General features: G+C 40.5%; 1 long non-coding RNA gene across 3 annotated transcripts; it reads left to right on the top strand.

Moving 5' to 3' along the window:
- The first annotated feature begins 1,149 nt into the window (after positions 1-1,149).
- On the top strand, positions 1,150-25,886 carry LOC311289574. Of its 3 annotated transcripts, XR_014627149.1 has the most exons (5): positions 1,181-2,283; positions 2,385-2,501; positions 8,610-8,684; positions 10,973-11,129; positions 17,356-25,886. It is a non-coding gene; the product is annotated as an uncharacterized lncRNA (long non-coding RNA). The 3 variants fall into 3 exon arrangements; XR_014627148.1 differs by lacking the exon at positions 2,385-2,501 and having other exon boundaries at positions 1,150-1,209; XR_014627150.1 differs by having other exon boundaries at positions 1,181-2,501.
- Positions 25,887-27,636: the final 1,750 nt, after the last annotated feature.

Below are 27,636 nucleotides of genomic sequence, written 5' to 3'. Positions count from 1 at the left end.
GGTTTTCTTGAACAAAACGATACCACGAATGGTGATTCTGTGAGCCATAATTGCTATTTTTTTTTTATTTGTAAATTAGCAACTGAATTTTTTAACCATTGCACAGCACCACTTTATCACCAATAATTTTGTATAACTTAGTGGTTTATTGTTTTATGTCACATGTGAGAACAAATGCAAGTTTTTCAGATGATGTAATTTCTGTAATAAAGTCTGTATCATAGAATGGTAACTTCTTTCTGTTGTTATTTTGTAGATGTTTGTTGTAAGTAAATGGCTTAAATGTAATTCAAGATAATTTTGTAAAACCATGGCTACACTGTGGTAATACTACAGTAAAACCATAGTAATCATGGTTTTTGGAGAAAGCCACGGTCACTCCAGTCATAGTTAACTACAGTTTTACTATAATATTACTACAATATAACTGTAGTAAAACCATGGTATCAAAACTGCACCAAAATACCACGGTTACTACAGTCATAGTTAACTACAGTTTTACTATAGTAAAACCATGGTTAATTTTCGTAAGGGATACCATAGAGTTCTTCTAACAATGTTTTATTTTCATCAGATGTTTTTCACTTTCTGACTGTAACAAAGAACATATACAACTTGTATAATCAAATTGCTTGTGTTAAAGGAGCTATTTCTTCAGTGTCATGGCCCTTTACTACAATGCACTTTGTTTTTTTTTCACATATAGTTTTGTTTTCTATCTTTAACTATTTTAGTTAATAAATTACGGTCAAAAGTAGTAAGATTTCTTTCCTATCACAAATTTGATTTTGAGATAAAAATTCTTAATTTGTGTAAAATATTTAAATTTAGATAACAATATTTATATGAAATATAAAATTAAAATATTTAGGTATTTATTTCTTTTCAATCTTTCATAAAAAGATCAAAGTACTTGACTTTATTCATGATTGAGAATATCACAAATGCTCTGTAGTTTGTATTATAATTATTTACATTTAGATATAAGCCAGAAGCTTTTGGAAAAATCTTGGTGTTGAAAGCTTTGGAAATCTGAAAAGCTTTGGTAATTCATACATTAAATCAATTCTTTATCTTATCATTTGAATATGTTTTCTGTATGTGAATTTGTATTATATTATAATTTGAACGGGACTTTTATTTTGGTGTGGGGGCATGACGTCATAAGGCTGCGCCGCGCTCCTGCATCTGTGATTCTGCTGAAGAAAGGTTTGTGTTTTTAATCATCTAAAGTGTTTAAATCAATACAACCTGTTCAAACAATGATATGGAAAACTGTGAAATAAGTTAATTGGTAATGAATATAACACTGTATTCTATTTAATAGCAGTAATGAGCATTGCTTTTTTAGTAGAGTGCATAAATAACGTTAGCATTAATAAACAGTTTGTGTGAGTAAAGCGCATCCACACGCGACTAACAGAAACAGTGCGTCTCATTTCGCTGAGTCAGTTCATCATAAACACACTGTTTGCTCTCTGGAAAGTAATAATAGAGAAAATGACTTTTTTTTAAGTTAAAAAAAATAAAAATCTGAGTCAACTGTAACAAATGCTTATGGAAACAGTGTGAATACAAAGAGAACAAACAATGATCTTTAATGTCAACTTTAAAAAAAAAAAAAAAACTATTGAAAATGTTTTAATGGAAGGTGCAGTCCATTAAATATAATCTAAGAGTTATTAGATACCAAATATAAATCACAACAAAATAATAATTGTAAGATACGTGTTCTTTTATTAATTTGTAGTGCTAGTTTTGAGTGTTCTTTGTCTAATCAGATCAATTAAAGAGGCGATGACATGAGAAACCAAATTTGCCTTGATCTTTTGGCATATAAGAGGTCTTTGTACCATTAAACCTCCTGCAAGTTTCATAGCTTAAGACGTCCTCCCTATTATAAAATAAGTATTTATTTAATCAAGCTTTAAACACGGCTGGTTGTGGATCCTAAGGGTGCTCGCTGTCGTTAACTACGCCTGATTTTGGCTCTGAAGAAGTGCCTATTTACAGTAAGATTTTGACGCGTCCCGCGTTCCTGGCTCTGTGGAAAAACAGCATGTCTGTATACGCTGCCGGAGGATCCAGACATCAGGGAAAAATGGATTCAGTTTATTTTTTGCGGACGTCCCAGTCACGTCAGTGTTCATTTACGCGTGTGTTCACTACACTTCACGGATGACTGAGAACAAATCGCAGTATGATGCTGGCTTAGCCATAACACTTTTGCTCAAAGATCAGGCTGTGCCGACTATTCTGGACCCAACGATGATGCCACAAACTGTGAGTAATGTAAAAACTACTTACTAAAACGTTAATTGCAGTTTAATTCATGATGAATAATCACAGTGTTTTTACTTGGTGTTCTTGCATATTGTTTTCAGAGTCTGTCATGTTCAGACCCCGCGTTGAAAGATGAAAGACACACACACACACACACATCAGTGTGTGAAATACACAGCTTGCATTTCAAACCACGAGACCCAAGTACCGTCGCAAAGGTATTATTTATATAATCATACCTTGTCATAATTCTATTCATAAGAAGCTTAAAAGCTTTTTTGACTAAAAACTGAATTATTTATAGTCAATTTTTTTGTAGTACTGCATTTGATAAAAGAAAACTTTATATTGTATTTTCTAACTCTATAGACACACAGACCGAGTCAGCTGGTGTCTGCATTTAGAGCACATATTTAGAGGTGCTCCAGCAGGGCTCAGCGCCGAGGATTGGGTCAGCGGACATTGCATATTCTTTACTGTATAAATTAAATGTAGATGGATCTTGCGTGCGGTTTCATTGTGATTAATTGTGCACTCCTGGTTAACTTCAAGGCCGATGCCTGCTTTCTGAGCGACATATTCAAACACCTGAATGATCTCAATTTGGCACTACAAGGCAGAGACAAAACTGTCATCGACCTTGTGGAACAGATGCGCGCATTCCCAGTTAAACTGGACCTTTTCGCAACTGATTTGAGCACAGGCCGAATGCTGCATTTTCCGACACTCCGCAAATGCATCTCATCCCCCACACAAATCACGGATGTGATGACAGATTTCATTGCGAGGTTGAAAATGAACTTTGGATGGACTTGTTCTGCCCACAGAGTTGGCCGTTTTTGTCAGAGACCCGTTCACTGTTGCTATAGAAGGGGACTTATCCGCCAGAGCAAAGCAAGTGGTTCCTTCCATTGACGAGGGGAAATTCACACTCGAACTTGTTGACATGCAGTCATCTGTAACCATGGCACAGGAGCTTTGCCCCAATGGGCCTACAATGTTTTGGACTGATGTCAACGTTCATCAGTAGGGCTGGGTACCGAGTTCGATACTTTTTAGGTACCGACCGAATTGCCTCGATACTATCGAGTATCGAAAAATGACTTGTTTTTCGGTACCAGATTTCGATACCTAAGGGGTTAACTCGTCAACGTCAGTGCTCAAACAAATACATGTGAAATGCACAACGACACACCTAAAGTCGCTCACGCACATACACGCAAACTCTACACACACGAGACGCGCGGAACTCTCCGCACATACTCCTATGAGACGCGCGCGCACAAACTCTCCACGCACATACTCATATGAGACGTGACGTGAGCACACACACAAACTCGCGCACAAACTCAATGAGACGCGAGCACACACAATACCCTAAAGATGTGGAAAAGTCTATCAAAAGTGTGGCTACATTTCTCCAGGCTCGATGCAGTATTTGCTGTAAAATAATTGCTGCAAAGACCGGTACCACGACAGATATGATGAAGCCCTTGACAGTGCACGAGTAAACATAAGAGCAGAAAGTTGCTCCGTCTTCGACTGGTAAATGAAGAGATACCTTGTTGATCACTCTGACTGTGTTTATTATTGCAATAATGACCTACTGAATGTACACTGCCGTTCAGAATTTTTTTCAGTAAGGATGCGTTAAAGTGATCAAAAATGACCTTAAAACATGTAATGTTACAAAAGATTTCTGTTTAAAATAAATGCTGTTCTTTTGAATTTTTTATTCATCAAAGAATCATGAAAAAAAATGTATCCTAGTTTCCAAAATGTTAAGCAGCAAACTGTTTTCATATTTCTGTAGGATCATGTGACACTGAAGTAATGACTTCATTTTGAAAATTCAGCTTTGACATCACAGGAATAAATTACATTTTGAAATATATTCAAATAAGATTTTAAATTGTAATACTATTTCACAATGTTACTGTTTTACGTAGGTTTTACTGTATTTTTGACCAAACAAATTCAGCTTTGGTGAGCATGAGCTCTTTATAAAAAAAATGTGTTTCTTTGTGCACTGGCTAAGGAGCATGAGTCAAACTGAAAAAATAAAACCAAAGTTTTTCTGAGGTAATGTGTTATGTGTTAATCTTGTTAAAATGGATTTCATAAAATTGGTATCGAAAAAAGTATCTTTCAGGAACCGGTATCGAAATCAAGGTATCGATATTGGTATCGAAATTTTTTGAACGATACCCAGCCCTATACATCAGTTCCCTAACATTAAGAAAGTAGCGATCGTCATGCTCAGTATGTGTGGATCAACTTACTCATGTGAGTCAAGTTTTTTCACACATGAACTCCATTAAAAGCAACTCGTGTTGCTCCCTGACTGACTGTACCAGGGCTCGCAAAATCGCCTGCCCGACGTCCCGGGGCTATTGTGTTTTCCAGTCGGGCTACCAAAATGCATAACCAGCCTGCCCGACGGGCTATCTGAAATAGTGTTCGCTTCAGTCTCGTTATAATCAGATTCAGCGCGTTCTTCATCTTCAATCCGAAGTGGCGCCGAGCACGTCAGAAACAGAGAGGACAGGGTGTGTGTGTGTTCATCTGAGTCTCATTGGTCTGCGGTGCTGCTCGTCAATGTCAGAATATTGAGATGACCAATCAAATCAAAGTAGGCGGGCTTTATGTTCACAAGAAGCTGCTGAGCGCGAATTTGAGCAGAGCGACTCGACGCTTCAGTTTACGGTCAAGTGCGAGATAAGATGTAAGTAGCTAAACTAAACATTTCATATTTGACAGCTTTTTTAGGTCATAAATGTGAAACAAATGACAAAAATAATCAGGCAAATTAATATACTTTTGTCGAATTTCGCCATTTTGAACTGAAAATAGGCCTGTGTAATGTGACTAATAATTAGTTTACTGTCATTGTGAGGGGACATTAGCATTAACAAAGCCGTTTTCATCATAGGCACAAGATTAATAATGAATGTGTACATGTTGAGAATTAATATACAATTTGTAGCCTTCAGTAAATTAAAAAAGTTCAGCTTTAGGTAGGGAGACGAGATGGCAAGATGAGGAGACTGAGAGAAAAAGAAAGAGTGATGGATAAGAAGAAGTGAGAGCAGGTATCATCTACTGCCCGCTGACATGGTTTTAAAGCTATTTCTTATCCTTTTTTGGCCTTCAAACGTCTTGAAATGGACATATCCGAGAAATAAAAAATTTAAACCCCCTAATAACCTTAAATGTATGACCTCTTTGATTATAAAGCCCTGTCTACGACCCTGTATTAGGAATAAGATCAATAATGAATGTGTACATATTGCGAATGAATTCAATAAACTTAGTTAGGCTACCTAGCTTTCCTAGTAGCTTTCAGTAAATTAATGCATCTGAGAAAATGATTCATAAATCAACCATCAGTTGACCCTTTGTTTACTTTTTTCACTGACAGACAAAAATGAAAAGCCTCTATGGTCAAAGCTCAGCTTTAGGAGGGGAAAAGACAGAGCAAGAGAAAAACTAAGAGAATAGGAGTGTGATGCTGATGAGGAGAGAAAAATAATCAGCTGCCCACTGACATGGTTTTAAAGCTATTGTTATCCAATTTTTTTGGCCTTCAAAACATCTTAAAATGCACATTATGTAGATCAGAGAAATCAAAATTTTCTCGGGGGTGCCCCCGAACCCCCCTAACTAGCATATCTCACACTCGGGACCTCAGTGATGAAAAAACCCTGCCATCTGCATGTTAATGAAACTAGTTAATATAGTGAGCATTAAACCCTAAACTAAAGAGTTACTTATTATTTTTTTATCATACCCTCATTGGGGGCTGAGCCACAGACACAGACTGATTCATGTTCATACTGGTCACACACATTTCAGTTCAGTTAGAACCAGATGCATATTTGTTGATATTTGTGTTTTGAAAAAGTTTTTGATTCATTGTGTTGACTCCTAACCAATATTCTACATTAAAAATGTAGTCTTTTTATATGGGCTAGTAAAATTCATTTCGGGCTACCAAAATCTGTAAAGTGCCTGCCCGAAGGGCTACCAGCGATTTTGAAATTTTGCGAGCCCTGTGTACTCTCCACCAATGCCTTCGGATTGCATTGACAACTTACGAGCCTAAAGTCACTGCTCTCGTTCAAAACAAAAAATGTCACTTCTCCCACTAAATCAGCTGGGTAACTGTAGCCTACATCAATATAATGTTGGATGTGTAACAAAGGCATGCCTAATCACAAATGTGGTGATTTAAAATATGTTCCCTCAGTATGTGCTGTAGTCCACCTTGTATTCATGTGTTAGTTATAGCCTAGTTGTGAATACTGTGCACTCTTTATTTTATGCACTTTGAGATGTTCCTGGGTCAAATGTGAGCAAGATGTTTATTTTGTTTCAAAAGGAAACTTAATGTTATTGCTTAATTACTACTGTGCAGTATTTTGTTTTATGCACTTTGTGATCAGATAGGTCAGATATGTAACCTAGGCAGGCCTAGGCAAGAGGTGCCTAGGTAAGGTTTTTTTTTTTTTTTTTTTTGTAAGTGGAAAAAGTAGGGGCTACCTCAGACTCTGTTCAGTTAACTCTTTTCTTGTATTTTTATGCACCTTTTGATGTGCAAACTGCCAAAGTTAAAAGAGAAACGATGAATAAACCTTACATGTATTCAATAAATTTGTTTGTGTTGGTTTTAAAATGTGTCATTACGAGTTGCTTCGCCGCTGAAATAACTGGCCCAGCTAACCTTCTTGGTTTGAAAATCTGCCCCAACTGAATTTGTAATTGAATAGCCCTGACCTAACCCTTGAGAGGTCCTTGAATTAGAAGTTAACCAAGGTGTGGGAACCCTGAGATTAACATAATTATTTTTATGTCTCCATGCAGCATTATGTTCTTGCTCATTGCAGCACAAATGCCCATTTGAGTATTTATAGCAATTGATTTTTATTTAATATTACATCTTTTTGCATAGAATTTGTCATTTTAAGGGTCGTAAACACTATTACTTTTATCACCTGCTAATATAAACTATAAGCAAATTATGAAAATGTCGCATCGTTTCTAGTACATGTGATACAAAAGTACGATTTTTCCGTATCATTGCTGCGTCTTCAAATTCATATTTGTGCATATGCGCTACCTGTGCATGCATTTTTTCCATGGTACTCCATCATTTCATCAAAATTAGTTAAATATTGTTCACCTTGCTAACAATAACCCGTTTTCAAGTGTCTCAGGGTACAAATGACATATACAACATCAAATTCCAGATGAGGAATTCAAAATATTTTCACACTTTCCATGTGGACACGGGCTGATCCATTCTTAGTTGTTGTGGAGATGGTTCATTTTCTTCTGATTCCTCATCTGATTCTGGCTCAAATATATAGGGCTGTATCATTGCAAGAGCCATCGCCCCGCAGCAATCGGCAGCACCAGCTACTGTTGTAAACAGCTCCACATGTGTTCAGACTAGGGGCTGTTAATAATTAATGCATAGGCACTGACACTAGCCAATCATATCAGTGGGCGGTTACACTGAACTCTTAAAGGGGAAAACCCTCCAAAACTGACTGTTTGAGTCAGAGGATGAGAAACAGGGTGGAAAAAGGTCATAAATCACACACATTTTTACGTTTTTCGTCCAAAAACTATAGTAATATTATAATTGCACCTAAGAGAACATAATAAAACAAAAACATGTCATGAGCCCTTTAAAGGGATAGTTCACTTTGAAATAAAATTTTGGTATGTTTTAGCTTACCTCAAGGGCATCCAAGATGTAGGTGTCTTTTTTTCCGCAGTAGTTTCAATTTGGATATTTTTAGGTCAAACCGTTCTTGTCTGTCAGTCATATAATGCAGGTCGATGGTCACGGTCTCAAAACACAAGCACAGAGTCCAAATTAAAACAATTCCCCATCGTCCAAATTAAACAATTCCCCATCGTAAGTACACATTGATGGCCTAAGACACGAAACGAGCGGTTTGTGTGAGAAAACGAACCGTATTTATATCGTTGTTATCTCTTGAACACAGCACACGTCCAAATGATCTGACGGCGCGGGCGGGTATAGATATATAAATAGATGTCGCCTTGGCTACTGCAGTTCATTGGAACGAAACCGTAGTGTGGAAAGAGCTTCACGACCACCTTCATTCTGCAACCAAAAACCTAGTTTTTAAATACAAACTTTTTCCCAATCCTTTATAATAATGAAGATCAAGATACTTGACTGTATTCATGATTGAGAATATCACAAATCACCAATTTATTCTTTGAATGAATCCTTTATCTTATCATTTGAATGTGTTTTCTGTATGTGAATTTCTATTTAATGTGAACAGGACTTTTATTTTGGTGTGGTGACATGATGTCATAAGGCTGCGCCGCTCCTGCATCTGTGATTCTGCTGAAGAAAGGTTTGTGCTTTTAATCATCTAAAGTGTTTAAATCAATACAACCCGTCAGTACAATTATATAGAGAACTTTGAAATGAATTATTTTTAATGTAAAATTATAATGTAGGCTATCTAATAGAATTAATGAACCGTTTTTTTTTTATCAGTGAAGCACATCCACAAATGAGTAACAGTAAAGGTTCCTAAGCTCCCTATGTTGTGAATCAGTTCATCATAAACATGCTGTTTGCTCTCTGGCAAGTTATGATAGAGAAAGAGATTTTCAAAACCAATTGAGATTCAATTGAATCAAATAATGTAGAGTTTGGAAGCACTTGGTTCACAGCATGTAAATGCAACAAGAACAACAACACACACATGTGGATTGACAACTTCTACAAATCAACTGACAATGTTTTCATCACAGTGTAATCCATTAAATATAGTCAACAAATCAATACATACATGTGAATTATAAATGCCTAAATATGAATTGCCTGTATATAGAGTGCCGAAGTTATGACGTCACTTTGTAGGCCAACCCGGAAGTTAGCGGCGCATGGGTTCCCTCGATCGAAAAGCTATGCATTTTCCCCATAGACTTTTGGAAAATCGCAAAAAATAAGATCTGTGTTCAACAAAGAGTTGTGACCCTTACACGTTTTGTCTATCAAGATAATCTTTACAAGTTAATCCAAAATGTATACATTTTGAAGCCTAAATAAAGCCGTCAGATATAAAATGCTAACGGTAGGCTATAAACGGACTACAACACACCATGGTCGCGGATCAACGTCATCATCAAGCTTCCACAAGCTTCAGCTTTAACTAATGCTGTTTACAAATACAATCATATTATTATAAGTGGGTAAAAGCCAAGTTCACAAATATCAGGGTGCAGGACCCACCCTTTCTATAATTATATCCAAACAAGTTACAATAAAAGTAAATAAACCAGGTATTATTTTGAATATTTTAATTAAACACATTTCTCGACGTAACGTTAGCTTTTAATAAAACTGCCACTGTTTAATAGATTAGATCCGCTGCAAAGTAAACAAGCTTTTAGATATTTTAAGAGAAAGACAAAAGGTATTTTAGCTGTTGATTTGGTTATAAAAAACGTTTATTCTTGCTAGCCTTTATAACTCCATCTGACCGTCAAAGTAACATTAGCATGTTAAGCAATATGCACCATTAAAGTTTCGTCGTGGCCACATTAAGGCAGTAACGTTAAATACGGTGTTTACATGGAAATCATCGTTGTGTGAGCTTACCTTAAGGCACGAACCCAGAGTCTCCGCTGGGTAACATCGGACAGAAAACGGTAAAACGAGCATCTTTCATTCGACGACTTGTGGTTGCATCTCGGGATAAAACAAAACACCATTGTCAAGCTACAGTCTCTCCACAGAAATAAAGAACTGGTAATCGGTTACCTTAATATCACATAATTCTGTGTACAACAATATTTGGAAAAACTACTATTTGAAAAGAATAAATATATAACGTTATGTATATTAACTGAAAGATAAACTTCTAAGAACATGAGGCTGAAACGAACTTTATTATGAACAATGCACAGGACAATATGTACAGAGAACACTACAAATACTGTGCAACCTGCACAACAAAAAATGACATGTACAGACCAGAGGGTAATAACATATGAATTAATATATAGAAGGGGGAAATTAAAAATTACACAGTTCCTTCAGGAGATGAAATGTTCTTGTAGCCTTCATATTTTTGAAACGCGGGCTAGTGAGAGATTTCCTGTTGGTCATGATGACGTCTAAAGTCTCTGCCAAAGGATGTAGTCCCTTTTAGCAGCTTGTTAGCAACCACCGTTTTTAAGACACAATAAAGTAAAAAAAAAAAATCACAAGCAGGTTATAACTGGTGCGTTTTATGTCATAGATCAAAACGTGAAAATATTTAGAGGCTTTGTTAACCACAGACCTTATTTCAGCCGATTTAGCAAAAACCCATTCAAAAAACCCATAGACTTTAGGGCGAGGGAACCAGAAGTGCTAAAATGCTAACTCACTTCCGCGTTTTAGCCTACAAAGTGACGTCATAACTTCGGCACTCTATTCTCTGTTCCTTTAATTTGTAGTGCTAGTTTTGAGTAGTAATGTCAAATCTGATTCATTTCTGCAAAATGGTTCTTTTGGACAGTTTATTTCAAAAACAGATTAATCGGTTCCTTACGTCATCAAGAAATGATGGCAGTAGATCTGACTGACACACTCAGAGATTCAGTTTAGAGTGTTTTTCTTTCTGTTAATTATTCTCCTCTTGAACAGGACAGAGTTTCCAAACACACAGAAAAACTCCTGGTGAAGCGACTGAGATCCACGTGACACACTATTATAAAGATGGCGTTTATTAAAGAGGAGAGTGAAGACGTGAAGATTGAAGAAACATTCAGAGTCAAAAATGACGATACTGAGACACAGACAGGTTGGTTTCATTCTCAAAGTTGAACTCAGTTGTTTGATCCTTATTGAAATGTCTAGCTCTACAGAAATAAATTATATTTTTGAAGAGTGTCCTAATTAAAGTGGTTTTATTTTTATTTTATTTGAGCCGGTCGCCTCATGTGGACAGAAGAACGACATGACAGCCAGTTATATCTTTTGATAGCTTTATTTTCCTGCACACCAGTACAGTAACAAGTCAAGTCACCTTTATTTATATAGTACTTTATACAACAGAAATAGTTTCAAAGCAGCTTCACCTTAACCCTCGGGGGTCTGAAGGGGGGTGCACACCGGACGAGAAGCGCAGGCTGAACATTGAAGGTTGACGTGTTTGTTCATCTGGCGTCGATTACACTGTACATCAAGCTCAATGATGACTCCACTACAGGACCTTGGACGATTGAGAGTGCTACTTTCACCACTTGGTTGAGGGCTGGATACCTCCCTGTTTTCATCACCACTCCACCACATTTCTCCCTGCTTGTAAGTGGCCAGACCGGGATCCACATTGTACCTGTTGGATGTGCATCACCTCAGTAGACCTCAGGTGTTCCTCCACAACCTTCTCCAGATCTTCATGGTAGTAGCTCACCAACAGTCTTGTTGCTGTTACTGGTGGGCTCATCTATGTTAGTAGAAAATTATCTTTTCCTCAGGTTGTTAAACATTCTCTCTGAAAAGGTCCGTCTCAAGCCAAAGATAATCTTGTATGTTGCAGTTGTGTGTGATTAATTAAATTAATTCCCTATTATCACTGTAAAGCTGCTTTGAAACAGTCTGAATTGTTAAAAGCGCTATATAAATGAAGGTTTTATTTATATATATATATATATATATATATATATATATATATATATATATATATATATATATAGTTGCAATCAGAAATATTCAACCCCCTCTCAAAATAGATTCTAGTGATGTCGATGAACGACAATGACAATAAATGACAAAAAAACTCAAGCAACAAAAAATATTTATTGATGCATGTTTGAGTTATTTTAACAGAAATTTATTTAACTTTGAAGTTCAAATGAAACATTTAACTTTTAACACATGCATGTGCAGTATTATTCAACTCAGCTTCAGTACTTTGTGGAGCATCCTTTAGCTTTTATAATTTCTAACAAATGTTTTCGGTAAGTTTTCTTACACCTCTCTATCGGAACCGTTTGCCTTTTGCTCAGTGATGTTTGATGGCTTCCGTGCTGCAACTGCCTTCTTTAAATCCCACCAAAGATTTTCAATTGGATTTGAATCTGGTGACTGAGAAGGCCATTCTTGGACGTTCCTGGATTTTTTACTAAACCAAGCTTTGGTTGACTTGGAGGTGTGCTTGGGATCATAGTCTTGCTGGAAAGTCCAATGATCACCAAGGTTTAATTTGTCAACAGAAGGGATCACGTTCCTCTTTAAAATGGCCTGGTATTTCTGTGAATCCACGATGCCAGGTACACCATCAATATTGCCAGTTCCTGCCACAGAAAAACAGCCCGACGTCATCAGTGACCCACCTCCATGCTTGACTGTGGGGATGATATTCTTCTGGTCATAAGCCTTTCGCACGCATGGGCCGCTGGCCCAAACAGTTCCAGTTTGGTTTAGTCAGTCCATAGAACTGTCTCCCAAAACGCTGTAGTCTTATCCAAATTCCTCCTGGCATATTTTAGTCGACTTCAAAGCTGAAGCAAATGAAGGATCATTATAGAGTTCCCAAAGGCTTAATTATGTTCCAACTCCACTTTAGGCCATAAAAACTTTCAGAAAGCTTTAAAAACAACAATATTATATATATGGGTTGAATAACTGTGACATGGCTATCTTTGCAATATATCCTGTTTCACACAAATACTACATCATGCATTTTCTGTGCTGATTTTATTTATCCCCTCCTTGAACTGCCACCTTACCGTGGTGGAGGGGTTTGAGTACCCGAACGACCCTAGGAGCTATGTTGTCTGGGGCTATATGCCCCTGGTAGGGTCTCCCAAGGCAAAACAGGTCCTAGGTGACGGGTCAGACTAAGAGCGGTAAAAAAAAAAACCTTATGATGCCTATAAATTTGAGGACCGTGACGTCGCCCGGCATGGCGCAGCCGGGGCCCCACCCTGGAGTCAGGCCCGGGGTTGGGGCTCGTATGCGAGCGCCTGGTGGTCGGGCCTCCCCCATGGGGTCCTCCCGTGGACCCACCACCTGCAGGAGGGACCGTAAGGGGCCGGTGCTTAGTGGATTGGGCGGCAGTCGAAGGCGGGGGCCTCAACAACCTGATCCCTGGACACGGAATCTAGCTCTGGGGACATGGAATGTCACCTCTCTGGCGGAGAAGGAGCCTGAGATTTTGCGTGAGATTCAGAGATTCCGGCTAGAGATAGTCGGGATCACCTCCACGCATGGCTTGGGCTCTGGAACCACACTCCTTGAGAGAGGATGGACTCTTCACCACTCTGGAGTTGCTCATGGTGAGAGGCGGCGGGCTGGTGTGGGTTTGCTTATAGCTCCCCAGCTCAGCCGCCAACATTGACACCTGGAGGGGCGTGATTGGGAGGAACGGCCCCCCTGATCTGAACCCGAGTGGTGTTCTGTTATTGGACTTCTGTGCTAGTAACAGTTTGTCCATAACGAACACCATGTTCAAGCATAAGGGTGTCCATCAGTGCACATGGCACCAGGACACCCTAAGCCGGAGGTCGATGATTGACTTTGTGGTTGTTTCATCTGACCACCGGCCGTATGTCTTGGACACTCGGGTGAAGAGAGGGGCGGAGCTGTCAACTGATCACCACCTGGTGTTGAGTTGGAGCCGATGGCAGGGGAGGAAGCTGGACAGACTCGGCAGACCCAAACGTACTGTGAGGGTCTGTTGGGAACGTTTGGCCAAATCCCCTGTCAGAGAGATCTTCAACTTCCACCTCCGGCAGAGCTTTGACCAGATCCTGAGGTAGTCTGGAGATATTGAGTCCGAGTGGACCATGTTCTCCACCTCCATTGTCAATGCTAAGGTCTCCGGTGCCAGTCAAGGCGGCAATCCCCGAACCGAACACCGAAAGTAAGGGATGCCGTCAAGTTGAAGGAGTCCTATCAGGCCTGGCTGGCTTGTGGTACTCCTGAGGCAGCTGACGGGTACCGACAGGCCAAGCGGACTGCAGCCCGGGTGGTTGTGGAGGCAAAAACTCGGGCCTGGGAGGAGTTCTGTGAGGCCATGGAGAAGGACTATCGTTCGGCCTCGAAGAGATTTTGGCAAACCGTCCGGCGCCTCAGGAGGGGGAAGCAGTGCCCTACCAATGCTGTTGACCTCGACTGGGGATGTCATCAGACGGTGGAAGGAATACTTCGAGGATCTCCTCAATCCCGCCATCACATCTTCCATTGAGGAAGCAGAGGCTGAGGGCTCGGAGGTGGACTCGTCCATCACCCGGGCTGAAGTCACCGAGGTAGTCAAGAAACTCCTCGGTGGCAAGGCACCGGGGGTGGATGAGATCTGCCCCGAGTACCTCAAGTCTCTGGGTGTTGTGGGGCTGTCTTGGCTGACACGCCTCTGCAGCATCGCGTGGCGGTTGGGAACAGTACCTTTGGACTGGCAGACCGGGGTGGTGGTCCCTCTTTTTAAGAAGGGGGACCGGAGGGTGTGCGCCAACTATAGGGGGGATCACACTTCTCAGCCTCCCCGGGAAAGTCTATGCCAGGGTACTGGAGAGGAGAATACGGCCGATAGTAGAACCTTGGATTCAGGGGGAACAGTGCGGTTTTCGTCCCGGTCGTGGAACAATGGACCAGCTCTATACCCTCTCCAGGGTGCTGGAGGGTTCATGGGAGTTTGCCCAACCAATCCACATGTGCTTTGTGGATTTGGAGAAGGCATTCGACTGTGTCCCTCGCGGCATCTTGTGGAGAGTGCTCTGTGAGTATGGGGTCTGGGGCCCTTTGCTAAGGGCTATCCGGTCCCTGTACGACCGGAGCAGGAGCTTGGCTCGCATTGCCGGTAGTAAGTCAGACTTGTTCCCGGTGCATGTTGGACTCCGGCAGGGCTGCCCTTTGTCGCCGGTTCTGTTCATAATTTTTATGGACAGAATTTCTAGGTGCAGCCAGGGGCCGGAGGGTGTCAGGTTTGGGGACCACACGATTTCATCTCTGCTCTTTGCGGATGATGTTGTCGCGCTGGCCCCATCGGACCAGGACCTTCAGCATGCACTGGGACGGTTTGCAGCCAAGTGTGAAGCGGCTGGGATGAGAATCAGCGCCTCCAAATCCGAGGCCATGGTTCTCAGTCGGAAAAGGGTGGCTTGCCCGCTTCAGGTTGGTGGAGAGTTCCTGCCTCAAGTGGAGGAGTTCAAGTATCTTGGGGTCTTGTTCACGAGTGAGGGAAGGATGGAACGGGAGATTGACAGACGGATCGGTGCAGCTTCTGCAGTAATGCGGTCGCTGTACCGGTCTGTCGTGGTGCGGCGAAGCTCTCGATTTACCGGTCAATCTACGTTCCTACTCTCACCTATGGTCATGAGCTGTGGGTCATGACCGAAAGGACGAGATCCCGGATACAGGCGGCCAAAATGAGCTTTCTCCGCAGGGTGGCTGGGTGATCCCTTAGTGATAGGTTGAGAAGCTCGGTCACTCGGGAGGAGCTCAGAGTAGAGCTGCTGCTCCTCCACATCGAGAGGGGTCAGCTGAGGTGGCTCGGGCATCTTTTCCGGATGCCTCCTGGACGCCTTCCCGGGAAGGCCCTGGGAAAGACCTAGGACACGCTGGGAACACGGCTGGCCTGGGAACACCTCGGTGTCCCCCCGGAAGAGATGGAGGAAGTGTCTAGGGAGAGGGAAGTCTGGGCATCCCTGCTTAGACTGCTGCCCCCGTGACCCGGCCCCGGATAAGCGGAAGAAGATGGATGGATGGATTTTATTTATCAACTCATCAAGAAATCATCCAATGCAGAATCTTGCTCTTTGAAAAAACTTTAATTGATAAATCCTTAAAATCTTTAGGGGGTTGAATATTTCTGATTGCAACTGTATATATGAAAAAATTTGCAGTTTCTTGTTGTTACCCCCTTATTAGGAAGCAACAATGAAGGAGGAGGAAACGTTTACGGCGGTTACAATACTCTTTTTATTTACACATTCTTTATAACAAAGACTGTCTCTCAAGTTCTCGCTATACGCCACAACGCCGATCAACATCTCGGTCCTGGCCAAGGATCGATGTGACAGAATGGAACGCTCACTAAGGACGCCAAACAGGAAGCTTTTATTGACAGGCACACCTGTGCATCGGTGCACCCAATCCACCTGATTACCTCAGCTCCGCAGCGCACCTGTAGGAGGTGCAAAACACACCCAGACACGGCAAAGACGACAATACAAAGTATACAGCCGTGACATTTGTTGAGTAAAATGAACACTTTTTGATTATATGGTTTCCATTGCAGGTTTGGTCTTAAATATCATATAAGGTGGTATTAAAAAGGTCTTAAAAAGTCTTACATTTAACTTGTTTATATCTCTAGACACCCAGATAACAGTACATTTGCTAAAATCTAACACCTTAGTCATCCCATCATTTATATCATTATTAATATAACCGGACAAAACTTCACTACTCTAAGTTAGCAGTGTAAAACGGAGTATTGTTGTCATAACAGTGAATGACAATGTCCCTTAGGGGAAGCATAAACAATGAGAAAAGCAGAGGACCTAATACTGAGCCTTGTGGCACACCATACTTGTGTTTGCATAATTATATATTTAATATATTTAAATTTAATAACATAATTATCAATATCAGAGAACGTTGTGGTCTCTGTTGTCAAAAGATCTAATTAACTTTAGTATCTTTAGTTTATGTCCTACAATGGGGCTTAAATTCTGACTGAAATATTGTTTTTCTGCAAAACTGAGCATAGTTGAGAGGACAATATTTTATTCTAACATTTTGGGATTGATCTATAATAAACCAATTATTCTGGGTGAAGTGATAAGGGGTTTGATAACTTCCAGCTTTCATGGACTAAAGCTTTTTTTATGTTCTAATGAAAGTGAACAGTTAATATTGAAAAGAGATTGTGAGATTACTCTTTCAATAGCTAAGTGTATATCGGATCTAGTATACAAGTTGTTGGTTTTTATCTTGGTTCTTTATTGTGGTTTTGATTTCTGTTGCTTTGTGCCATTAAACGGGAGTTAAATTATTTTTTTCATTTTTTTTTTTCATTTTAGACAAGATGGTGCTCAAAGAGGAGAGTCAACAACTGAATGAAACTGAAGAGGAAAATCAATTTGAGAAACATCATGATTTAATGACTGGAGAGAAGCTTTTCACGTGCCGTCAGTGTGGAAAAAGTTTCACTCAAAAACAAAGCCTTGAAGTTCACACGAGAATCCACACTGGAGAGAAGCCTTACCATTGCAATCAGTGCGGAAAGAGTTTTAAACATAAAAGAAATCTTGATTGCCACATGAGAATCCACACTGGAGAGAACCTGTTCACATGTGATCAGTGTGGAAAGAGCTTCACAATTGAGCTAAACCTTAGGTGTCACATGAACAGTCACACTGGAGAGAAACCGTTCACATGTCATCAGTGTGGAAAGAGTTTCGCTCATATCAGTAACCTCTGCGTTCACATGAGAGTTCACACTGGAGTGAAGCCTTACACCTGCAAACCGTGTGGGAAGAGCTTCACACAAAAAGGAAATCTTGAGACTCACATGAAAATTCACACAGGAGAAAAGACATTCATCTGCCAACAGTGTGGAAAGAGTTTCACAACAGAACAAAACTTTAGGTATCACATGAGAATCCACACTGGAGAAAAGCCTTTCATCTGCCAACAGTGTGGAAAGAGTTTCACAACAGAACAAAACCTTAGGTGTCACATGAACAGTCACACTGGAGAGAAACCATTCACATGTCATCAGTGTGGAAAGAGTTTCACGTATAACACTAGCCTCTGCGTTCACATGAGACTTCACACTGGAGAGAAGCCTTCTCTCCAGTGTGGCAAAAAAAATAGGCAAAAAAAATAAATATTTCATCCAGTGGTCAGTTTTGAGATTTTGGGCTAGTTTACTCCTTCAATATGTGTTCTTTCAAACTGCTATAAATAAAACTTTGACCATATACATTAAGATATGTATTTTATGACATTTTGTTCACTTGCGGCAGTAAGTTTCTCTCGAATTTACCAGGAAGGTAGCATTCCAATGCGACACGCCGAGTTCCGTCTGTTTACTGAAGTCTGTCAAGAACAAACTTTAAGACTCACATGAGAATTCACACTGGAGAGAAGCTGTTTGCTTGTGATCAGTGTGAAAAAAGTTATAGATATAAATCACATCTTGATCTTGACATATAAAACAGTTCTCTCCTGAGTGATTCCTCATGTGAAGACTTTGGAAAGAGTTTCATATGTAGAACAAACTTTAAGACTCACATGAGAGTTCACACTGGAGAAAAGCCTTTCACCTGTCCTCAGTGTGGAAAGAGCTTCACGATTAAAATGTGGGAATGCAAATTTATTAAAATGTTTAATTTAGGTTAACATTGAATTTAGCATGTTAAGGTTAGGTATAAATTGATTATCAGAGTTTTCTAGCAAAAGACTCTGGTCAGTCCTGTTTTACTGAAACTCTTGGAGTTTGTGTTTTAGCAAGAAAGTCCAGCCAGTCCTGTACTCGGGTCTCAGTGTTTGAATAGATATGCTGAGTGGATTAGGGTGGGCAATGCTCTCAGTCTAGAACCGGTTCCTAAACCTGTCTTTTTCGGTTCCTGCCCCTAAATGTATATAAACTGTAAGAGAACATTCACGTTAGACTTGGTGACTGCAGCTACCGACAGCTCGTGTTCTCAATAAAGAATCCTGCTGAAGAAACAACCAAGTCTCCTGGTCTTCGATTCTGAGTTTACAACAACTTGGTGCCGTGACCCAGATGGAGAAAAAGGAAACTCAAAGAACTTCAAGCTCAAAGACCTGAATCCAGATTGAAACAGCAAGCTCAACAAAAGATCTGCTTTCCAGACTGCATCTTTTGGAATCCAGAGCGAAACTTCCAGCTAAACAAAGATTACCAGACTGAATTTTTCCAGCTTCCTCCAGATTGAAACTTCAAGCTCAAAGATCTCAAAGCCTGACTGAGTTCCAGAATCTTCCTTTACAAAAGATTCGGTGAGTTTCACTCCATTCAAAGAACCGCTACAGACCAGTATATGTGTTTATCCTCTGCGCCGTTCAGAGAAGAGTTAACAGACAGTTGCAGGGTTTTGTTAACTAAGTTATCCTCTAAAAAAAAGTTTTTTTAGAGATGAAAGATACCCTCTGCCAGTCAGGGAAGATTAACATTACAGGTTAATATTGTTTCATCCTCTTGCTAGAGAAGGTTTTATCCTTTATAAAGTTAGGGAAGAGTTAGCATCAAGTGCTAATAGTTGGTATCCTTTGCTTTAGGCAGAGAAGAATTAGCTTTACGTGCTAGTTATTTCAGTTGATCCTCTGTTTTTGTAGGCAGGGAAGATTTTAGCGTAAATTGCTAATATTTTGGTTTATCCTCTGTTTTTTTTTTTTTGTAGGCAGGGAGGTTAAGTGTGAAGTGTTGGTCATTTGGAAAGTTAACAATAGCTGATGTGTTAACAAGTGTACCCTAGAGAAGTTTTAGGTTTTTTTATATATATATTGTGTGGTAAAAAAGAAAACTCACAGAAATGTTTAGAAAAAATGCCAGACTGATCCCCACAACGGAAAAAGGTGGTTTTGCGATTCCATTGTGGTCAGAAAGTGAATTCCAAAATATATTAAGAGAACAAATGGACCTAATAGTCACTGAAAAGGTTAGACAGGAACTAACTCAGAAATATGAAATTCACCCAGACAAAACTTGGTCAGTAGATGAGTGTAAAAAGGTGCTTGGAGCAAGCATCCGCAAAAACCATATGAAGGGCATTATTTGTTGTCACAGAGAATTTGTTTTAGCAAAAGCTACAGAACAGTCTAAGCGCAACTCAGAGCTAGAGAAACAGATCAATGAGCTACGTGCTAGAATATCTTTGTTGACTAAGAAATTGAGCCGCAGCAAAGCTATAGAAAAAACTGATGTAGAAGTTAGTCAGCCGGATAACATTTATCCTGACTTAAAAGCTTTCTTTGAAACAGATGTTGCCATCCAATCAGTAACTGATAAGCCAGTAGATTCAGTGAAGGTGTGTGGGGCAAGGAGAAGGTCTCAGGGAATTGAGGGAACTGAAAGTGTTCCTCTCAACTCTTCTGTTGTACAAATACAAACTGTTGTCAAAGCGCTAGGACCTAAAGATGTAGAGAGACTATCCCAGAGCCTACCCTCAGCAAGCACAAATTTTTTGAATTTAGAAGAGCATTGATAAGTAAAATGCGTCTTTACGACATGTCGTTGCCAGAAGTAACACAGCTGATGTCACAAATTCTAACTGAATCTGAATTCAACAATTTTGAGTCTGCTGTTACGTCTGAACTACAACATGTCAGTAAAGGCGATTTGATAGGTGTTTTGAAAATCCTAAAGAATCTCTTAGGACTGGTCGAAAGTTACTAGATGTGTACAAAAGAAAGGAGAGACTATAAGTGAATACACTGAAAGATTTTGTCAGGCAGCTGCAACTTACAGTGGAATAGTGGAGGATTCTGAAAGTGTTTTCTCCGCCTACTACCATTAAAACACTACGCTCATTTTTAGGAACAGCAGGTTACTGTAGACCGTGGATTGAAGAATATGCCTCGATTGCTCAGCCTCTCTATGACTTGTTGAAAGGCCATGGTAAAGATTAAGATATTGTTTGTATGGAAGAACTTCACCTCAAAGCATTCAATGATTTGAAGAGAGCACTATGTCAAGCACCAGCATTAGGAATTGCCCAAGCTGATAGACCCTTTGTGCTTTATGTCCATGAACACTTGGGCTTTATGACTGCATTTCTAATGCAAGACCAGGGGGGCAGTTTACGTCCAATTCATTACTATTCTGGTAAACTTGACATAGTAGCTCAAGGTATGGGACCATGCCTCAGAGCAGTACAGGCAGTTCATCTAGCGCTTCAGGCTTCATCAGTAATGGTGTTAGGCCAGACGGTAAATGTAAAATGCCCTCACGCAGTGTCCGCACTAATGAATCAAGCAAAAGTCACTTCTGTCACTTCCTCTCGTTGGGGAAATTGGTTAACTACTCTCACAGCCCCGAACATTGTTTTACAGCGTGCACCAGTCACGAACCCCTCATCATGTATGATGTCTGCAATGACTGAAGTTGTGTTAGAGGATGAAGGCGAAATGACTCATGATTGTGTTACGCTTACATACGCAGCGACAAGTGAAATAGCAGAAACTCCCATAGAAAATGCAGAATTTGAGTTGTTTGTTGATGGTTCAGCTCAAGTAATTGAAGGGAACAGACAAGCAGGTTATGCAGTAACGTCCACCACTGAGGTGGTAGCTTCAGGTCGTCTTCCAGATCATTTTTCAGCTCAGGCTGCAGAACTGGTAGCTTTAACTAGAGCATGCACACTAGCTTCAGGATCAGTTGCAAATATCTACACAGATTCCAGGTATGCTTTTAGGGTTATTCATGATTTTGGTGTCATTTGGCAAAGCAGACAGTTTCTAACTTCTGCTGGATCCCCAATTAAGCATGCTGAATTAGTGAAAGATCTTATGTTTGCCATGAAACCTCCAAAGAAATTAGCGGTGATCAAAGTGAAAGCACATCTCACAACTAACACTACAGAAGCTAAAGGTAATGCTCTTGCAGATGTAGCAGCTAAACAGGCTTGTTTTTATGTAACTGTACAAGTGTGTTCAGGTAGTACAGCACAGAAGACAATTCTGCCTCCTGAATCTATCATTGATTTGTACAAAGATGTTCCTCTATATGAAGCATGAACATGGTTAGACAAAGGAGCCACCGTTGATTCATCTGGCTGCTGGACCAAAGGGGGGAAGTATGTTGCTCCCAAATCACTGCTGCCATATTTGGCTCAACAAACACACAATTTGGGTCACAGTGGTCCAGCAACGATGAATCACAGGTTCTCAAATCAATGGTGGAATCCAAAATTATGACATGTAGCCACAGAAACAGCCAAAAGGTGTGTTACATGTCAGAAAAATAATGATGTACCAGCAGCCATTACACCAGCAGCACATACCCCAGCTCCACCAGGACCATTTCGTCATTTGCAAGTTGATTACATATAGTTGCCTCGTTGTAAGGAAAAAACTGACGTTTTGGTAGTAATAGACAAGTTCTCAAGATGGATAGAAACTTATCCAACAGGGCGTGCTACAGCTGCACATACTGCTAAATGTCTTGTCACTGATTTCATTCCCAGATGGGGATTACCAGATTGCATTGACTCAGATCAAGGTACACACTTCACAGGACAGGTTGTCAAGGAGGTGTCTAGAATGTTGAAGGTTAAGTGGAATCTGCACTGTTCCTACAGGCCACAAGCAGCAGGACAGGTTGAAAGGGCAAACAGAACAATCAAAACCAGGCTAAGCAAAATGCATCAGGAAGGAGTGTCATGGGTTGAAGCACTGCCAGCAGTTCTGTGTAGTATGAGAGCGTCACCTAACAGATCAGTAGGACTGAGCCCTCATGAGATTATTACAGGACGCCCAATGCAGATGCCAGGTGTGATTGATCTTAGAAATGCTGATGTTCACATTGCCTCAGATGCCCTGATCTCTTACTGTGAACACCTTACAAAGGCAGTACAGAGTGCCAGAGAGAGAGTTGAGTCATGTTGGCAGACTCCACCAGAGGGTGGACACACAATCATCCCAGGTCAGTGGGTCATGATAAAATCATTCAGACACAAGCCGTTAGAACCTAAGTGGCATGGACTACATCAAGTAATGATGATTACAGCAGCTGCAGTATTGTGTCAGGGAAGAAAAACATGGACTCATGTGTCACATTGCAAAGTGGTTCCTTCCCCCAACAGGGATAGGATAGGACACATGGACCAGTGAGGAGCCCAGGAAGAACTGGAAGCAACAGGCTTTCGGGGGCCAACCCTGTGGTCTAGATTCCCTTATAGGCCCTTCCCAACCATAGTCCATCCTCACCTCACTGTTCCTTTTAGGTGTCTCATGAATTAAGAAATAGGGAAAGAAGGAACCACAATTAGCAGATACAGATTGAACAGAGGATACAACCCTAATGTGTTTGTAGTCTTTACAGTGAATACTGGTCTGTTGCAGTTGTTTGTTTGTTTGTTTTTTTGTTTGTTTGTTTTTCTCTTTCTTAAACTCTGTGCCGACACCACTTGACGGTTATCCTGAGAACCATATGCACTGACCTACACACCTGCATATACCCAACCTCCAGAAAACAACTAGACCAACTGCAGAGACTACAACCAACACAGAAGAAAAAAAATACACAACGCAGATGCACCCTGGTTTATGTTCTGCCAGCTATCAGAGAAAACACACACTCCACTCCAAGCTCTCCACAGTTACATGATTCAGCTCCTTCTACCAACAAAGATGGCTGCATTCCAGGACTCACTTGTGTTCAAACGTGGTGGTCAAGAACTCTTGGAGCCTTAATCCCATCGTATGGTGTCATGCAGGCTCTCGATCAAGTCAGAAGCCTGTCGGATTCTGTACAGAAATTGGCCAATGATACGGCTTTGGCCCTAGGCAACATCACGAACACTCTCGCTTCGCACAAGATAATGATCTTACAGAACAGAGTAGCCTTGGATTACCTTCTTGCAACGCAAGGAGGAGCCTGCACCATTATCGGCCCTGAGTGCTGCACCGGGTTAATGGATCCAACAGAGAATTTGAACAAAATCCAACAAGACATTCTTGATCTTTCAACAAAATTACACCAGATGACTGAAGACAATTCTTCATGGTTCGGAAACTTGATTGGTAAACCCTGGCTGTGGATTAAAGAAATAGCAATGCTGCTGTTATTTCTCCTACTGGCGTTCTACGTATGCTTCCACAGTATCAAGTGTTTCATTCAACAAATGACTCACGCCTCGCACGAGAAAATGACTGGTCCAACCATAAAAGAATATTCCCCGTAAGAACTTCACGGACCCTAATTGCATGTTTGTTTCTGTGTCAACATGCAATTACAGATGAACAACACAGATCATGCTTTGTGCCTGTAACTATCACACGTTACAAGAATGAACTTGCTTTGTACCTGTAACTTACACAAGTTATAAGAATGAACTTTTAAGTGTCTAAATTTTGTAACGGAAGGCAGGTCACCCGGCCTGCCTGTTGATTAAATTAGCATCATCACCCCGTGATCAACACCCCCCCCCCCCCCTTCCCTCCAGGGATTTTCACAGCATCGAACATCTCACAAACAAACCACGAACTGTTAAACAGATGTTCGACCAAAGGCCCATTGATTGTAAAACGCACATACATACGTATACATACATACTGATTCCCCCTCAAAGGGGGGGGGGAGAACCAGTTCACGCAGCGGACACGACCTCGTGAGCTGAAGAGGACTAAACGCACACACACAAAACACAGAGAAGCTCAAATGCCTGGACATTATGATCAAAATCACTCTTTTCTATATATTTTTGAAATGTATTCGTATTGTACGTTATGGTCCTTATATGGAAGACCGCTATAACTAAGTTTTAAGGTATAATCAAAAAGTGAAATGCTTATTATATTGAAGAATCATGTAACTCTGTGTTATTAACTGCCAGAACCACGGTCAGTGGTATCATTGTGTTCAGGAAGAACCAACGGTGTTGAATTCTTAACTCAACCTATAAAATTACGCATTCTTTCATTAATACCAGTTTTATAACTGTTTATTAACGAGTTTATCCCGTCAGCATATAGTCGGAAGAGGCGTGGGCCATCGCAAAACGTAAGGAGGTGGCCACAATCGTCCTTCCAGACGATTGGGTCACGCACATGAGAAGGCGTGACTTTAGCTCCTTCAAAACACGGCGCCATATCTCTCGATCCTCGCAGTTCACCAGAGAGAGAGAGAGACCCGCCTCCTTCCTTCCTCCAAGAAACCTCCGTTCTCCTTTTATTTCGTTTTTATTTCGTCTTTCTTTTCTTGATAGTTTACCTCAGTTTGATAATTTGCTTACAAACCAACGAAACCAACTTAAGGCTAAATCATCTTTGGCTAAGTTTAACGAACGCTCTGAGTTACCATCGCAACAAACCCGCCTGGACGAAGCGTCTGACCACGGGTTCCAGGCTCCTTTGTTACACCAGACGCACACAAGAGGGCCTCACTGAGCAAGTACTGTATATCCTTAAATTCGCAATCCGAAAGAAATGCTGTTTAAGTTGTCTAAGAATTACTAGAAACTGTTGGGGTCTCGTTGAGAAGTCATGTTTTAAACTGTTGTGCCTTTCTTTCTTTTTCTAAACTCTCACTCACTCTTACACACACACACACACACATTAAAACACCCACACGCACGTGCTCCCACATACACACACGCATGCGCTCCCAAAAACCCACACATGCGCTCACACACACACCCTCCTACGCGCTCTAACTAGCTTACGCACACACCTAAATTACTCTAACTTTCCTCTCTCTCTCCATATCTCTCTTTCTATCTCTCTCTTAATTTTGTTTATTTTACTTTGTTTTATTTCCTGTTTGCGATCGTTTATATTGTTTGTTTGTTATGTATATTTACTCCTGCGTGATTAAAATAGTACATGTAATCTTTAGTTGCTTGATTAAAAATCCTATAATCTGCTGAAGTGAATCTGTCTCATATTGTTCCATCGCTAAAGTCCCTGAAAGTGTGATCTTACCCAAAGCTCTACTAGATTTTAATATCACAATCTGTAAGTTGTCTAAAACACGCAAGTGTCGCTTCTTGTGGCCACAGGAGAGGTAGTTGTCGGTGTTAAAGACGATAGGTTTCTGTTCAGAAATTGTACCTGCTGTTTGCCGGACGGACAGTTTGCATAATAAATGAACATTAACTTCTACCTAAATTCCCCTATTTTACAATATAATTCCACCTACCTATATCAGTAGTTACTACGAGTAATTGTGTTTATTATTGATATATGGTGAGGTTTGACCTATTCCCTATTTGGAATAATTTAATTTATGTAAGCAACATATAAATATTCATACCTAATAAATATCTCCTCTCATTTGAGCTAATAAATTCCCTAAACAGAGGCATTGTTGTTACAATTTGTATTTTGTGAGAGTTTTTAAGACTCTCAAAGGGGCAAATGTGGGATTCCAAATTTATTAAAAGGTTTAATTTAGGTTTACATTGAATTTAGATTATTAGCAGAGTTTTCTAGCAAAAGACTCCGGTCAGTCCTGTTTTACTGAACCTCTTAATGACTCTCGGATTTTGTGTTTTAACAAGAGAGTCCTGCCAGTCCTGTACTCGGGTCTCATCATTTTAATAGATATGCTGAGTGAATTAGGATGGGCAGCACTCTCAGTCTAGAACCGGTTCATAAACCTGTCTATTTTGGTTCCTGCCTCTAAAATATATATAAACTATAAGAGAACATCTCACTGATTCAGACTTGGTGACTGCAGCTACCGACAGCTCGTGTTCTCAATAAAGAATCCTGCTGAAGAAACAACCAAGTCTACTGGTCTTTCGATTCTAAGTTTACAACAACTTGGTGCCGTGACCCGGATGGAGACAAAGGAAACTCAAAGAATTTTAAGCTCAAAGAACTGAATCTTGAAACTTCAAGCTCAACAAAAGATCTGACAAAGATTGCCAGACTGAATCTTTCCAGCTTCCTCCAGATTGAAAACTTCAAGCTCCAAAAAGATCTCAATGCCTGACTGAGTTCCAAACTGAATCTTAAAAAAACTTCTAGCTCAAAGATCTCAACAAAGCTGACTGAGTTCCAGACGATTTTTTTTTGTACAACCAACGATTCGGTGAGTTTCACTCCATTCAAAGAACCAATGCAGACCAGTACAAATGTGTTTTTCCTCTGCACCGATCAGAGAAGAAGTTAACAAACAGCTGTAGAGTTTGGTTGACTAAAGATAAGCCTCTAAAAAAGTTTTTCTTTTAGAGATGAAATTTATCCTCTGTTGTTGGCAGGGAAGATTAACAGTTACATGTTAATATTGTATGTATGCTCTTGCTAGAGAAGTGCGGTAATTTGGAAAGACACAGACAAGTGGGGTGCCCTGGGAGGATCTGAACGCAACAGGCGCTCGGGGGTGAACCCAGAGTGAAGACACTACCTCATAGGCCTTTCCCGATTTAGTCCATCCTTACCTCACTGGTCTATAGGTGTCAAATCAATTTAGAAATAGGGAAAGAATGAAACAACAACAGCAGACTCTAAAAAACCATACAACTCTAGTGTTTGAAGAAATACTGCTCTGTTTTGTTTTCTTTCTTCCTCTGTGCAGATAAACACTTGATGGCTGTTCCAAAAATCCATATGCAACGACGTCTCACCTGCATATGAAGCCACAACCTCAAGAAGACAACTACACCCAC

Source organism: Rutilus rutilus, assembly GCF_951802725.1.
Source record: "Rutilus rutilus genome assembly, chromosome: 4".
In the NCBI taxonomy this organism is placed as follows: Eukaryota; Metazoa; Chordata; class Actinopteri; order Cypriniformes; family Leuciscidae; genus Rutilus; species Rutilus rutilus.
The sequence above is the reverse complement of the archived record's forward strand: the minus strand, read 5'-3'. Positions and strand labels throughout refer to the sequence as shown.